At 37.9% G+C, this 15,094-nt stretch overlaps 1 protein-coding gene across 1 annotated transcript in view; it reads right to left on the reverse strand.

Moving 5' to 3' along the window:
* The window catches only part of TIMD4 (T cell immunoglobulin and mucin domain containing 4), a 56,291-nt gene extending 46,832 nt beyond the window's left edge, over nucleotides 1-9,459 (reverse strand). Inside the window, exon 1 of the mRNA XM_081826232.1 lies at nucleotides 9,134-9,459. The gene's annotated coding sequence lies outside the window, so the exon portion shown is untranslated. The remainder of the gene's footprint in view (nucleotides 1-9,133) is intronic.
* Between the last annotated feature and the right edge of the window lie 5,635 nt (nucleotides 9,460-15,094).

Below are 15,094 nucleotides of genomic sequence, written 5' to 3' on the forward strand. Positions count from 1 at the left end.
GCAACCCTCAGTTTGTTTCCTGAGATTAAGAATTCCTCATATCAGTGAGATCATACGATACATGTCTTTCTCTGATTGACTTATTTCGCTTAGCATAATACCCTCTAGTTCCATCCACGTCATTGCAAATGGCAAGATTTCAGGGTTTTTTGATGGCTGCATAATATTCCATTGTATATATATCACATCTTCTTTATCCATTCATCTGTTGATGGACATCTTGGCTCTTTCCATAGTTTGGCTATTGTGGACATTGCTGCTATAAACATTGGGGTGCATGTGCCCCTTTGGATCACTACATTTGTATCTTTGGGGTAAATACCCAGTAGTGCAATTGCTGGGTTGTACGGTAGCTCTGGAAAACAGTATGGAGGTTCCTCAAAAAGTTGAAGCTCTTTTCAACTGGCTCCGTGCATTTTAAAGGTTTTTCTCACTTGGGCAGAGAAGACGAAGTGGGAGAAGTGAAACTTCTAGAGTTGCATTGTTAAAGAAAACTTGTTCTTCTCAGACTCTTTGCTGCCAAATTTTTACTCCAAGTTCCTCTTTTGTGAGGTAGGAGGGATTTTTTTCATATTCAAAAAAAATATTTGAGACAATGTACAAAACCTACCACCTGAGTGTCTTACATAACAGCTATTTCTTCACTCAGATGTGTTCTGTTTCTCATTTCCACAGCGAGCCCAGTCCCCTCACCAACATCTCTAGGGTAACTTGGAAAGAAATCAAAGTCATGCTTTTGAAGAACGGCAAATCTGAAAATCAAACAATTCATCTCAAAATACAAAAGTACATTTTGCAAACAGGTGGAGATACAAATATATTCTTAAAAATGAATAAGAGATTATTGCATTTAATAGCACAAAATTGAATGTAACCAATTGTCATGTGCCATCAATATAAAAATTCATACTGCATCATCAATATAAAGATTCAGTCACCTCTGAAAAGAATATTGGAGGTGTATATTTATTGTTGTGAAAAGATCTTCAGGATAGAAGTGAGGAAAATGATCTTCATGATTGAATGTGGTAATCAAGACACAAAAGATTACATACAATCTTAACTGTCTTTGTAGGAAAAAAACACACACACACAGATAGAAGCCTGCACAATGATATAAAAATCATGAACAATGGTCCCCTCTGAGCAGAGGAAACAGGCAATTTTGGGCTCCTTCTTCTTTACATATCTATATTTTTAAATTCTGTGTAACAATTAATTTATATTCTCACATTAAAACAAAAGATCCAAAGAGAAAGAAAACATAAAAAATGAAAAGGCAATGAACGCCAGATATCTATGTCTTAGTCTTAGCAAGTCCAAAGTTTAACGGCAGAGAAGTTTGAGTAAAGCACCGAACTTTCCTTGTGCCTTAATTTCTTATCTGTAAGGTAGGAAAAGTTGCCTTCCTCTGGTACAGAGTTTTTGTTATGCATCAAATCTTCCTGCAAAACATCTTCCTGCAAAAAATTAGCACTAAGTTAAACGTACACTTGCCAAAGACACAGCAATTCCACTCTTAGGTATTTACCCAAGAGAAATAAAAATCTGTCCACACAAGTACATAAGTGCCTGTAATATTCCCAGTAATCAAAAACTGGAATGTTCGCAAAACAAAATGCTAGTCGGCAATAAAAAAGAGGAAACTACCGATACTTACAACAACATTGATGAAACTCAAAAACATGAGGTCAGGTGAAAAATCTACACACAAAAGACTATATACTGTGTCATCTGTATGAGATTCTAAAACAAGGCAACACTGTAGAGATAAGGAAACAGATCAGTAGTTGCTTGGGGCTGGAGAGGAAGGGAGGGGACTGCCTGCGAAGAGGTCCATGGGAACTCGCTGGAGTGATGGAAAGCTCTGTATCTTGAATGTGGTGGTGGTTACATAAACGTACATATTTGCCAATAGGATATATGGTTAAAATGAGTGAATTTTATTATATGTAAATTATACCTTCATTTAGCTGCTTTTAAAAGCACAGAGCAGAACTTAAGGGGAAACACTATCCAGCCAAGTATGTAAAAATACATTGTAAAATGTAAAGCCCTATGGAAATGTAAGGAATTTTTCTTAAGTTTATTTCTCTTAAAACTAAAAAAAGCACAAAGAAACTACCTTGGAATATATTCAGCTAATGACAATTTCCCTTTGATAAATGGGGGAGTGGGTGTAAGCAAAGAGAAAAAAGAATAATTGTTGTCTGTTCCTTTTTCTTTTCAGCAGTGTTAAATTTTCCGTAACAGTTCAGGGGAAAAATATATATCCTTTAAATTATTTTAATTCTTTTCTCTGCTAAATACTTAGTTGGAAAGTAGAGAGGAGAAAAAACATCCTCAGTTTCAACTCCAAAACCTGCCATTGGAAACCTCCAAAACTGCCATTGGATGTCACATATTTGGAAAACCGTCACGCTCACATTCTCTGTTTCTAATCACACTTTAGAGAAATGGACTCAGAGCTGTGAATTACTTGCTTGAAGACTCATGCTAGCAAGTGGGATGAGCCAGATGCTTCCACGTGCTTGGAGCCTGGACACCTGGTCACCACCCTACTCTGCCTCAAAGAGAAGCTTTCTGCAGAATACATATACAGTAAGAACCAATGGTGGGTCTGGTGAGGGAGTCTGGGAGGAGGAAGATTTCTGGAAATAATAAGTGTGAAAGGTTGGGGGGATACAAGGAGAAGGAGCCCAGAGAGGAAATGGTGAGGCCTCCAAAGTCAGGTCCTCCCTTCACAGCTGTGGCCTGGCTGTCCTCTGGTGCCCCTTACTGTGGGCATGGGGGAGGGGTGCCCACATGACACAGCCTGGACTGTGCCTAGGGTGACTGCCCAGTGTGTCTCAGTCACGGGGTGGAGCATTCATGTGCTGAAGGCTCCCTGAATCTCTGGGTTGAAAAGGAGCAGCTAACAACCCTACTTGTTAAACTGGGGGACATTTACATTTTCTTTCTAATTTGTCTTGTCTGCCTTCTTTCCCAGGTTCTGGGCTCCTGATGTAAGAGGATCCTGAAGCCAGGCATGTGTCGCTTCGCTTCACTCTGGAAGCACTGGAGGACCTGCAGGAAGCCACAGTTTATACCCACTTTATAGCATTTTATTTCTGGGGTGCAAATTTAAATTATTTATTTAAGTTTTTAATTTTTAAAATTTTATTATTTTTATTAGTATTTAAAATATTTATTATAAGATGACATCCACTGGTTTTATATTAGTATTATCACCAAATAATGAATGATCATTATGTATCTCTCTTTTCTTTATTTCCTACAAAGGAAAAACAGGACAAATAGCTTATTGATCCCACCACTAATCGATAGTGTTGTGATGTAGATCCTGCCATTCATAATCACACAGGGCATATCTTAGCTTTGGTGATCAGCTTTTTTCATTTCTTGCAATATGAACATGCTCCATATTCTCAAATTTTTATTTAAATGCTCTTTTTACTGCATATTTTTTAATGTCTTCAGGATTGATTGCCCACTATGGGTATGTCATAATTTATTTAAATAAGTCTCCTTTACTAGATAGTTAAGTTCTTCCCCTCAGTGTTTCACTGTTAGAAACAGCACTTTAATAACACCTCTTATGAAGTATTTTTCACAAAAATATTGAAATTGGATCTAACCAAGCACTTAGTGTAACTTCCAGTTTACAGGAAATGAAACAATTTGAAAAGTCCGCAAGGTGGGACATTTCAAAGAACAATTCGTCTAGTTTTTCAACAAGTCAATGGCATGGACAAAAGAGAGTAGTCACTATTCGAGATGAGAAGAAACTAAAAGACAAAAAAACAAAATACATTCTATAGGTCTTGTTGGGATACTACTTTGGATGAGTCAATTATAAACAGACACTTCGGGGAAATCAGGAAATTCAAATATGGGCCAGTATATATACATATACATACATACATACACACACACACACACACACATACCCAAAGATGAAGCAAATGGCAATCATGGAACTGAAAAATACAATAAATACAATAACTGAAATGAGAGCTTGACAGATGGGCTCAATACTAGAGTGGAGGTAATAGAGGAGAAAAGCAGAGAACTTGAGGACAGATTAATAGAATTTACCCAATCTGAGTGACAGAGAGAAAAAAGACAAAAACAGCAACAACAACAACAACAAAAAACAAACCCAGAGTCTTAGCAACCTGAGCTATTAAAACAAAAGAGTTAACATTCATATCATTGGAGGTCCAGAAGGAGAGGATAGAAAGAGTGGAAGTGAAATAACGGGGAGAAATAATGGCTAGAAACTTTTCAACTAGGCAAGAAAGAAACATATATTCAAGGAGCTGAGAAAACCTCAAATAAGAGAAATCAAAAAATCATTCCACACCAAGAAAAATCATAGTCACATATCTGAAGTTAAAGACAAAGAAAAAAATCTTAAAAGCAGAAGAGAGAAATGACTCATTGCTTTGGGAGAAAACACTAATTTGAGTGATAGTGGATTCCTCATTTGATACCATAGAGGTCAAAGGAAGTGACACATTTTCAAGTCATAAAGAAAAGAACTGTCAAACATGAATTCTATATCTGGCAAAAATACCTTCAGGAACAAAGGGGAAATAAAAACATTCTCAGGGCGCCTGGGTGGCTCAGTTGGTTAAGCGACTGCCTTCGGCTCAGGTCATGATCCTGGAGTCCCAGGATCGAGTCCCGCATCGGGCTCCCTGCTCCGCAGGGAGTCTGCTTCTCCCTCTGCCCCTCCCCCCTCTCATGTGCTCTCTCTCATTCTCTCTCTCTAAAATAAATAAATAAAATCTTTAAAAAAAATAAAATAAAATAAAATAAAAAATAGGGTGCCTGGGTGGCTCAGTTGGTTAAGCGACTGCCTTCGGCTCAGATCATGATCCTGGAGTCCCTGAATCGAGTCCCGCATCGGGCTCCCTGCTCGGCAGGGAGTCTGCTTCTCCCTCTGACCTTCCTCCCTCTCGTGCTCTCTGTCTCTCATTCTCTCTCTCTCTCAAATAAATAAATAAAATCTTACAAAATAAAAAAAAATAAAAAAAAACATTCTCAGATGAAGGAAATTCTTAATTAATGTAGAGGAACTATTTAAAACAATTATGAGTGGGAGGAGGTGAAGGGAGATTAAGTTTCTATACTTCATCCAAACTAGTAAAATATTGACACTAGTAGACTGTGACAAGTTATGCATATATTATGCAATACATAGAGAAACCACTAAAAATCTATACAAAGAGACACACTCAAAAACATGACAGATCAATCAGATTGGAACTCTAAAAAAAATTCAAGTAACCCACAAGAAGTCAAGAAAAAGAAAAGAGAAAGAAAAACAATAAATTTAAAAATGAAACATCAAATGGGAGACTCAGGTCTTAATGTATCAATAATTTCATTAAATGAAAATGGTCTAAATACCTCACATAAAAAGAGAGATTAGAAGAGTGGATTAAAAAGCATGATCAGTTTATAAGCATGATCAGCTGTCTACACTTCAAATGTACACAGATAAACAGGTTGAAAATAAAAGGATAGAAATATACTATTATGGGCTGAATTGTATTGCCTCCAAATTCATGTTCATATATTAACTTCCAGTAAGGCAAAATGTAACAGTATTTGGCAATAGGGCCTTTAAAGAGGTAACTAAGTTAAAAGGGCCATGGGGTTGATCCTAAGCCAATATGATTAGTGTCCCTATAAGAAGAGGGAATAGGACACAAAAATAGAGGGATGACAAAGTGAAGACACAGTAAGACTTAGCAGCCATCTCTAAGCCAAAGCGACCTCAGAAAAAACCAAACCTGCTGATACCTTGATCTCAGACTTCTACCTTCCAGAATTGTGAGAAAATATACATGTATATATTTTTAAAGATTTTATTTATTTATTTGAGAAGGAGAGAGAGAGAAAGCATGAACAGGGGGAGGGGCAGAGGGAGAGGGAGAAGCAGACTTCCAACTGAGCAGAGATACTGACATGGGGCTCAATCCCAGGACCCTGGGATCATGACCTGAGCCATTAAGGCAGAAGCTTAACTGACTGAACCACCCAGGCACCCCAAAAATTTATTTTTTAAACCACCCAGTCTATGGTATTTTGTTATGGCAGTTCTAGCAAACTAATACAGATACTACCATGCAAACACTAACGTAAACATTAATCTCAGAAAGCATGAGTGGTTATATTACCATCATATAAAGTACACTTCAGACGAAAAAATATTACCAGAGGCAGGAAGGGACAATGACCCATCTAGCCAGACATAGCAATCCTAAATGTATATGCATGAAACAGAGCTGCAAAATATGTGAAGCAAAAACTGACAGAACTAAAAGAAGTAGAAAAATTCACAATTATAGTTGGAGACCTCAAGACTCCTCTCTCAACAACTGAAAGAGTAACTGGACATAAAATCAGCAATGATATAGAAGAATTCCACAACACTACAGCCACCAGGATCTAATCAACCTTTATAAATGCCCCTCAATAGCAGAATACACATTTTCTTCAAATTATCACAGAACATATACCAAGATATACAATATCTTGGGTCATTAAACAAACTTCAACAAATGTTTAAAAATTGAAATCATCTAGAGTATATTCTCTGTCCACAGTGAAATCAAACTAGAAATCAGTAACAGAAAGCTACCAAGAAAATCTCCAAACACTTGGGAACTGAACGACACACTTCTAAATAGTCCATGAATCAAAGACAATCTCTCGAGGAAGTAAAAAAATATGCTGAGCTGAATAAAAATCATGCTGGAACTTGTGGGATACAGCTAAAGCAACGTGGAGAGGAAAACTTATAGCACTAAGGCATACATACATTAGGAAAGGAGAAAAATCTCAATCAGTAATCTGACCTTCTACCCCAGGAACTTGCAAAAAGATGAGTAAAAGAAACCTAAGCCAAAAGAAGGAAAAAAATAATAAAGAAAGGAGCAAAAATCTATGAAATTTAGAACAGAAAAGCAATAATGGGAATCAATGAAACAAAGAGCTGATTCTTTGAAAGAACAGTAAAATTGACAAACCTCTAGCAAGACTGACCAAAAACATGTAAAAGGAAAGAGAAACAGAGAAGACACAAACTACCAATATCACAAAAGAAACAGGAAACCACTGAAGGCCCTGCAAAAAAATAATAAGGAAATACTAAGAGCAACTCTACCCAGATAAATTTGACAACTTATTTAAAATGGACCAATTCTTTGGGAAACACAAATTTCACAAGTCACCCAATATGAAATAGATAATTTGAATAGCTCTCTAAGTATTAAGGCAAACTGAATTCATAACTTAAAACTTCCCCCAAAAGAAATCTCAGGGCACCTGTGTGGCTCAGTCAGCTAAGTGTCCGACTCTTGGTTTCAGCTCAGGTCGTGATCTCAGGATCCTGGGATCAAGCCCCACATCAGGCTCCATGCTCAGTGGGGCGTCAGCTCAGGATTCTCTCTTTTCCTCTCCCTCTGCCCCTTCCTCCATGCTCTCTCTCTCTCTCTCTCACTCTCTCTCTCTCATACATAGGTAAATCTTAAAAAAAAAAAAAAGAGAGAGAGAGAAGAAATTTCCAGGCCTGATGATTTCATTGGAGAATTTCACCAAACATTTAAAGAAGAATTAATATCAATTCTACACAATATTCTCAAGAAAATGGAAGAGGAGAAAACTCCCAATTCATTTCATGAAGCCGGTATTACCCTGATACCAAAACCAGACAAAGACATACAAAAAAGAAAACTATGTACCAATATCCCTCAGGAATATAGACACACAAATCTTTAACAAAATATTAGAAAGTAGAATTCAGCAACATATAAATGGAATTACACACTATGACCAAATGGGATTTATTTCAAGGGTACAGAACTGATCAACAACAAAAAAACATCAACCAATATAATCCACTGAAAAATCATATGACCACATTAATTGATGGTGTGGCTCATAATACTGTATTGCATACCTGAAAGCTGCTAAAAGAACCTTGAAAATTTTGTAACTATGTATGATGACAGATGTTAACTAGATTTATTGTGGTGATCATTTTGCAATATATGCATATATCAAACCATTACATTGTGTACCTGAAATTAATGTCATTATTAATATAATATAATGTTAATTATACCTCAATACAAAAAAACAGAACCCAGAAATAAACCCATATATATATGACCAATAAATTTTTTGACAAAGGTACGAATGCAATTCAATGGAGAAAAGATACCCTTTCAACAAATGGTGCTAGAACAACTGAAACCCATAGGCAAAAAAAAAAAAAAAAAAAATGAACCTCAACCTAACTTCAAACCTTATACAAAAATTAGTCGTTAAAATGGGTCATGAATTTAAATATAAAACATAAAACTATTAAGTGTTTAGGAAAAATTATAGGAGAAAAATCTTCTGGATCTAAGGCTCAGCAAAGGCTTTTCAGACTAGACACTAAAAGCATGCTTCACATAAGGAAGAATTGATAAATTGGACTATATCAAAATTGTAAACATTTTCTCTGTGAAAGATCCTGTTAAGAGGAAGTAAGATAAGTTACAGACTAGGAGAATATATTTGCAAACCACATATCCAACAAAAGACTAGTATCTAGAATGTATGAAAAATTCTCAAAACTCAACAGTACACAAAACAAAAAATTGCAATCACAAGATAAACAAAAGACATGAATTGAAATTTTACTTAAGAGGAGATACAGATGGCAAATAAGCACATGATAAGATGTTCGACATCATTAGTCAATAGTGAAATACAAATTAAGACCATAATGAGATACCACCATAACCATCAGATTGGCTAAAATTTAACATGGTGACACCACCAAATACTGACAAGTATCCAGAGACACTGGAAAACCCACCATTGCTGGTGAAAATGTAAATGGCACATCTGCTCTGGAAAACAGTTTGGCAGTTTTAAAATATCTGATGTGGAAGTAGGTCCAAGATCTATTTTAAGTAACAAAGCAAGTTACAGAACAATATGTATAATTTGATCCTGTTTTAAAAAACACACATCACAGAACAAAATGTGTATTATATGGATATTTATATTTGCATTTGTTTAGAGAAAGTTTGGAGGGATATACAAGAAACTGAATAAGGGTTACCTCTTCATTGCAGAATGAGAAAGAAGACTGAGGAAAGTACTTTTTCAAGATGTGATTAGAGGAAGTCTCTAGAGCAGCAATATTCAATAGAACATTCAGTGATGATGGAAGTGTTTTATACTGTGTTTTCCAGTAGGGAAGCCGCTAGCCACATGTGGCAATTGAGCAACTGAAATGTGGCTAGTGTGACTAAGAAACTGATTTTTTTTTTTTTAAGTAGGCTCTACACCCAGTGTGGGGCATGAACTCACAAGCCCAAGATAAGAGTCACATACGCTTCCGACTGAGCCAGCCAGGCACCCCAAGAAACTGAATTTTAAATTTAAATTAATTTAAATTTTAAACAACCATATATGGCTAGCAGCTAACTTATTGGACAGCACAATTCTAGAATCAAAACGGATGGAATCACATCCTGTTTCTAGAACTTTCTAAGTGTCAGTCTCTGAACTCAATTTCTTCATCTGTGGAAAGGGATTTTCTGCTACTAAATTGTGTGTGATCTGCTCAACACTCCACTTCAAAAAACATTGATTATATAATTATCACAACTGGGTCTGAAGCTAAAAAGAATCTGACTGTAATAGAGATTTGGGGCTCTCCAGTAAATGGGGAATAGATGTCAAAAAAGAAGCAAGTGCTACTAGGTTGAGTCCTGGGGCACATTAACACTTACGGACATAGAAAAAAAGGATCCAGCCACATATATTAAGAACAAACATAGAACAATAGGAAGAAAATCAGTATAAATGGTATCGCTCCCTGAGAGCAAAAGGAAGAGAAAGTTTTAAGAAGTATGATTTAGATAGTGGGGTCAAATGCTACCAAAAGGTCAAGTGTGATAAAGATTAAGAAATAGCTTCTGCACTTATATTGAACTTTTGCTTAATGGCTTCATTGGAGGACTGGAGCTAGAAGCCAGATTGCATTAGTTTAAAGGGTAAATAGGAGGCAGGGAAATGGATATTTGGAACAGAAAAGTTTGGCTCAGAAGTAAAGGAAAGAGAAAGAAGAGTTTGCTAAGGGGTCAAGGGAAAGTTGCTAAGGGGTCAAGGGAAAGTTGTTAGGGGCTTTTGTTTCTTATGCTCACAGGCAGAGGGGAAGGCTCCAAAAGAAAGCAAAAGACCAGAGATATAGATAAGAATGGAATGTACATATATCAAGACCTCTTATAAAGTTCTCATAGTCATGGTCCTTGTTCAAAGCCCAAACTAAATGCTTTTCCACTAAGATCAGGAACAAAGCAAGGTATGCCCTCTCCTTTTCGACATCATACTGGCAGTCTTAACCAATGGAAAAAGACAAGAAAAAGAAATAAAAGGTATATAGATGGGGAAGGAAGAAATAAAACTCTTTTGTTCACATGTGACATAATTGTCCACATAGGAAATCCCAAAGAATTGCAGCCCCCCAAAAAAATTCCTGGAATAAGCCATCACAGCAAGATTGAAGGATACCCAAGATTAATATCCAAAGTCTATTGCTTTCCTGTATATCAGCAATGAAAAATTGGAACTTGAAATTAGAAACATAAAACCATCTATATTAGTACCAAAAAAATGAAATACTTAGGTATAAATCTAACAAAATTCGTATAAGATATATATGAGGAAAGCTACAAAATTGATGAAAGAAATCAGAGAATTAAATAAATGTACAGATATCCCATGTTCATGGATCAGAAGACTCAGTATTGTTAAGAGGTCAGTTCCTCCCAACTTGATCTAGACACTCAATACAATCCCATCAAAATCCCAGAAAGTTATTTTGTAGATATTGACAAACTGATTCTCTCTGTATAGAGAGAGGCAAAAGACCCAGAGTAGTCAACATAATATTGAAGAGCAAAGTCGGAGGATTGACACTACCCAATTTCAACTTTATTATAAATCTACAGCAATCAAGACAGTGTTCCATTAACCAGAGGATAGAAAAATAAATACATGGACAAAATAGAGAGCCAAGAAAAAGAACTACACAGATAACAGTCATCTGCTCTTTGACAAAGGAGCAAAGGCAATTCAATGGAGAAAGGAATGTTTTTTCAACCAATGGTGCTGAAACAACTGGATATTCGTGGGCAAAAAAACAAATCTAGATGCAGACCTTATGCCCTCAAAAAAATCCTCAAAATGGATCATAGCCTGAAATATAAAGTGCAAACTATAAAACTCCTAGAAGATAATGTAGGGAAAAATCTGGATGACCTTAGGTATGGCAATGACTTTTTAGATACAAGACCAAAGATATGATCCATGTAAGGAAAACAATGATAAGCTGGACTACATTAAAATTAAAAACTTCTGCTCTGCAAAAGACGCTGTCAAGAGAATGGGAAAACGAGCCACATATTGGGAGAAAATTTTTGCAAAAGACGTATCTGTTATGACCAAATGCAAAATGCAAAATATGCAAATAACTCTTAAAACTCAATAGTAAGAAAATCAACAACCTGATTAAAAAATGGTCAAAATATCTGAATAGACACCTCACCAAAGAAGATACATAGATGGCAAATAAACATATAAAAACATGTTCAACATCATATGTTATTAGAAATGCTAACTAAAACAATGATGTTACTACATACCTACTAGAACGGCTGAAGTTCAGCACCAACTGCTGGCAAGGATGTGGAGCCTCAGGAACTCTCATTCACTGCTGACGGGACTGCAAAATGGCCACTTTGGAAGACAGTTTAATAGTTTCCTACAAAACTAGACCTACTCTTACCATGCAATCCATCAAATATGTTCCTTAACCTGCATGTGAATATTAATAGCAACTTTATTCATAGCTGCCCAAACTTGGAAGTAACCAAGATGTCCTTCAATAGGTCCATGAATAAACAAGCTGTGGTACATCAAAACAATGAACTATTATTCCACGATAAAAGAAATTAGCTGTGAAGGCACAAAAAGAAATAGAGGGACCTTAAATGCATACTGCTTGGTGAAAGAAGTGAATCTGAAAAGACCACATACCATACAATTCCAACCACATAATGTACTGGAAAAGGGGAGACCAAAAAAAGGTTAGTAGTTGTTCCAGGTTTGGAGGGAGTGAGGGATGAAGAGGTGGGACATAAGGGCTTTTTAGGGCAGTACAACTATTCTCTATGATACTATGATGGTGATACACGTCCTTACACCTTTTCCCAAACCCACAGAATGCACAAAGCAAAACATGAACCCTCATGTAAACTATGGACTTCAGCTGATAATGATGTGTCAGTGTTGGTTCACCAGTTGTACCAAATGTCCCACACTGGGGAGAGCTGTTGACGGTGGAGGAGAATGCATGTTTAGGAGAGAGGAGGGTGCTTATGTGGAAACTCTCTGTACTTTCCGCTCAATTTTGCTGTGAGCCTAAAACTGCTCTAAAAAAAAAAAATAGTCTATTGAGAAATGTGTGAATCGGCCATCATCCAAGGTGCAGGAACTGCCAGATAGAACAAACCCCATCTCAGCAATCCATAGTACAAAACAAAGGTTACCTTAGAGCATTTCCTCACAGGCCGAAGGGGATTTTCTTCTTTGCTTATTTTTACAACTTGTGAAAGAAAACATTTAGTTCTTAGGAGGCCCAGGGACAGTCAGCTAGACAGCCATGGGCCAACTTCCTGAGAAGCTTTACAAAAGCATGGCAGCATCCAGACTTCTCATTCCCAGGGCTGCCAATATAATGCTGTTGCCATGGAAGCCAGGAAGGACAGGTCTGCTGTTAACCCAGCGGCATGCCCTTTCCTACTTGGCTGTTCACCTGCCCCAGCCCATTGTTGATATTTTCTTGTTTTAGTTTGTACTGTGTCATGTTTTCCAGAGCACTGGTCACACAGAACAAGAAAACATGCTATCATTTTCCCTCCCCCTCTCTCTAGGTCAGTGGTTCGCAACCTCAAAAGTACATTGAAATCACCTGGGGAGATTGAAGAACTATAACATCTGGGCCCCCGCCTCCTGAAATTCTGATTCAATTGGTCGGGGCACAGGTAGGTTGGCCAAGCTTTGCAGGTGATTATAATTTATAGCCAAGGTTGCAAATTATTGGTCTCAGAGAGTCCTTGAGATTCACAGAGACTCCTACACTCCAGCCAGTCATATGAAAAGAGTTGTTTCTAACTCATAAACGAGTTTTAAAGACACTCTTCCCTTCCCCACCCCATCCCAGCACATACAGGAAGGTTCTAGGAAATGTTCTTTCAGACAATTTATTCATTCCTGTTCACAGATATGTATTAAGCACCTACATGTGAATGCTAGGCGCCAAGAAACTAGATACTTCCCTCAAAGAACTCAGTATAAAAAGCATTATCAAAAAAAAAAAGCATTATCAACCAAACACCTTTAATACAAAGGACTGAGTTATAGGGTCACTATCTTTGGTTGTAGTTTGTACAGGCTCCATTTGACAGGTCTCTGCCATGGCTCAGAGCTGTGTCAGCCAGGAGGAAGAGGGAGCCTGTTTCTAATTCATTCAAAGATGCCACACATGCTAGGGAGGGTCCTGGCATCATGCAGAATAAGGTGCTGGGCTAGGCGTGAGCACCATGGTTGGCATTGGCGAGGCACTCCACTATATTCCCCGAGTGAGCAAAAGGGCTGAACAGAAGTATTCATAAAACTGTCGAGGAGGATGGAGTCCAGACAAGCTGAAGAGGTAACCCTTGAGCTGAGCTTTAAAGGATGACATAGCCAGTGGAGAGGAAGGAGACAAGTGTTCCTGGAAGATGAGTTGACCTACAGAGTACAGAGTGGGTATCCGAGGCATTTCTATCCCCCGGAGCACAGCAGAGAGGGGCTGCGCGAGGCAGACAAGGAAGCTGGGGAAGGGCTTATGACAAAGTGGAACTTCTACCCGCTGGTGAGCAGTGGGAGCTTTTCGGCTAACATGCTACACAATCAGATCTCGGTGTTTTAGATTATACTGATGGCCCTGTGGGGGAAGGACGGGAGGGAGTGGGGAAAGACACTAATGGCAACCAAAGACTCTAAGTCAGAGTTGGAAGGGCCCTCCAGAGGCCCAAGGGAACTTTACAGTTAGATTCCTGGGAGTCCTAATGATGAGACTCTCCCACAGCCCTATGTACACCATGCTCACATGCCACATCAAAGCAACTTGTTGTTGTCGCCTGTCATTGCCTTTGCTGTGGGTGGAGGACTGCCCTTCTGTTAAGCCATCAAGAGCCAAAGAAGAAACCAGGTCTTGGGAGGATGTGTATCTAAAGCAGCCCACAATCAAGTGACGAAAGACCTTGACCAGGGGAAGAACAAATGACAAATTGTTATTTCTTTCCTTCTGGAGAGCATTATGAACCCAGAAGAAACAGTTCTGCACAAACTAGGCTATGAAATGCAGTGTAGATATGCCTCCCCTACATTTCTTATGGTTTTCCTATATGTGGGGGACTCTGAGGAATTTTATTTATCCTCAAAACTGGCATCAAAATACCCATCCATTCTAATTATAAAGTTGCTGCATTCATTTCCTGAGAGTCACTTCTGAAATAGGTAGAAAAGAAGGACAATTACATGCTCTTATTTCTACATACTCTTTCATGAAATCTGAGTATTTTGGTTGAAATGTGAAATAATTTGTAGTAGCCTGTCTTCTGTAATTTAAACAAACAAAAAATAAAATACTTAGGCGCACCTGAATGGCTCAGTCGATTAAGCTTCCGACTCTTGATTTTGGCTCAGGTCATGATCTCAGGGTCCTGCAATCAAGCCCCACATCGGGCTCTGTGTTCAGTGGAGAGTCTGTTTGAGATTCTCTCTCCCTCTCCCTCTGCCCCTCCTCAACTTCCCTCAAATCAATAAATATAGCTTTTAAAAATAAATAAATACTTAGGTCCCACCTGTCTTACGGATCTGAATCTCTAGGAATAGGGCCCAGGAGTCCGTATTTTAATAACCTCCCAGCTGATCTAACCTATTGCCTCCCTGACTTCATGCATCTACA

This window comes from Leptonychotes weddellii, chromosome 7 (assembly GCF_054177405.1).
Source record: "Leptonychotes weddellii isolate Sample4059 chromosome 7, ASM5417740v2, whole genome shotgun sequence".
Classification (NCBI taxonomy): Eukaryota; Metazoa; Chordata; class Mammalia; order Carnivora; family Phocidae; genus Leptonychotes; species Leptonychotes weddellii.